Here is a 2,500-nt window from a genome sequence, read left to right on the forward strand (position 1 = left end):
AATGCAACAGATCTTTTCAATAGCATAATGTACTCATACATCATACTACTAAAATACAAATCTCTCTCGACGAGGTATACAAATCACGGTACTATTTTATACTGATATAGTAATACCAGTCATAAAAAAAGACTCCTACTAAATATTAAGCTTAGGATCTGAGAAACTTAAAGCACAAATCTAGTTTGCCACTTTACATAGGTACGTCAGTAGCTGTTACACCATTATGGTTAGAGGAAAGCTTAACATTTATATTACTGGAACGACCTTGTAAAAAAAAATGATTCAACATCTAGCTAGCTAGCTATCTGTAAACTATAGTCTTTGTTTTGATCTGTTAATTTGCAGTCGTTTCCATGGACCAATGTAACCGAGGCACATTATCTCCTTTGATAAGTACAAATCTACCTACATCCAAATTACACTTCTGAAAGAACCCTTTCACTATAGGGGACAAATTGACAATAATATTCTTGTGCCAATCATTTCAAAAATGTTCTAATCTTTGGTTTCTTATTTTTTTTCCGATATGTAAGTCGTCGGAATTTACATAAAACGATTCAGCACTTACAGAAGCCTTGAATGTTAAAGTTCTACCAAGAATAAAATGAGATGGAGTAATGTAATTTGCGAACTCTAGTTCATCACTCACAAAGACCAAGGGCTGAGTTGATAGCCTTCTATTTAATAGGAATGATTTCTAATTCACTCTTGTTTACATATCCTTCTCCCAATGTGCAAGACCTAACTTGACCGACCGAGTCATGAGGCTCTAGATACATTTAAGAAGTTCAGTGATCAAAGGAGGCTGCAACAAAGGTTTTAGCGTTGTCAGAATAAATAACATGCGTATGTTTGTATCATATTTTGACACGCAACGGTGCAACGCTTTCCCGTCCACACTGCTACGCAACGATGATAGAGAGAGAGAGAGAGAGAGAGAGAGAGAGAGAGAGAGAGAGAGAGAGAGAGAGAGAGACAGAGAGACAGAGACAGAGAGAGAGAGAGAGAGAGAGAGAGAGAGAGAGAGAGAGAGAGAGAGAGAGAGAGAGAGAGAGAGACCTCTACCAACAACAAATTTTCTGATAGCATGCATGCAATCAATCAATGTCATGGATTCTGTGAGTTCAAGATGAATTGCAAGATGGACAACACATACGAAAATCAATATATGAAACTTCTTTCCTGGATGACCTGCACTAAATAATGAACCAGCAAAATCTATTCCTGTGTCTGAAAATGGTGGGGCAGGTTTGGCCCGTAAATCAAGTAAATTGTGGAGCTGCCTAACTGCAGGGACGACTATCAAGCTTGCTATAACTTAAATATTTCTTTACTGCAGTTTTAGCCATCCCATATGAATTACAAATCAAGTCAGAAAACTGCAGTTTACCCTTGACCCTTATAATACCAATATAATCTATGAATGGGTTTAATTTACTTGATTTGGACTGCTTAGGAATGCAATTCTTACTAGCAAGAGCTTGGATCTCTTCTCGGAAGGCTTCCCTTTGAAGTTCGTATATCAATTTGTTTTTTGCAATGATTCAATTCAATGACTATTTTTTCACTTTTGATATTACCAGCTTTCAGACTATGCTCCCTTTCTTATATCTACGTTTATCTAGAAATGTTAAAATATACACAACAATTTCTAATGATTTGTTAAGGTCATTGTACTTCTCAGGATTGAAATGGGAACTAGTTTTTGGACAGTTAAACATGCTATGCTGTATTCAACTTCACCGTTCACTTGTTGAAACCATCACTATCGTTGATACTAAATGTTAGATCAGACAAATGATTCAGACCACTGAATCAAAGGTTATGATTAACAAGGTTCTAAACGAGTAATACTCGAGTTAGCTAAGCGGCTGGATTATCTGGTCCACTAAAATGATACCAGCGCATAAAGGGTTTTAATTGCTGGATCTCTCAAACTGTTGGCAAATACGTTCTTTGTGTTAGGATTATCCTTTAGCCATCCTAAGACAAGGGTGGAATCGTTCCAACGAGCAATGTTGCACTTTTTCTTAATATTTAAAGCATTTCCGACAAATATCAATCTAGCACACAACTATGTTCCCATTCATTTTAATTTAGGCAGGACTGACTCTTGTTTTAGACATGGCCAGTGAAGTTTGGCGTGTATTTCCAAGGCAAATTCTCATGTATACACATGCACCATTAGTCATTAACGGCGATTAGCTGTTGGCGCGGCAAATAATTTTAAATAATCAGAAAGGGGTTGCGGTGCATGGGTGAACATGAGAATTTGCTTTGGAAACTCAGGTCAGTCTTTACATTTTGATTCAGTTCAATACATTCAATGCCCTTCCAAGGTACATTGTTAGAATGGCATCTATCTATGACCAAGGAATGTAAACACTGGATTCTGTGCATCCATTTCTTAAGCTAATCTTCTAAATTACAAGGTAAGTTATCATTCCAAGATACACGTCATTGCCATAAGTCTTGGAATAATATTTGGCATACACTA

This window comes from Penaeus vannamei, chromosome 17 (assembly GCF_042767895.1).
Source record: "Penaeus vannamei isolate JL-2024 chromosome 17, ASM4276789v1, whole genome shotgun sequence".
In the NCBI taxonomy this organism is placed as follows: Eukaryota; Metazoa; Arthropoda; class Malacostraca; order Decapoda; family Penaeidae; genus Penaeus; species Penaeus vannamei.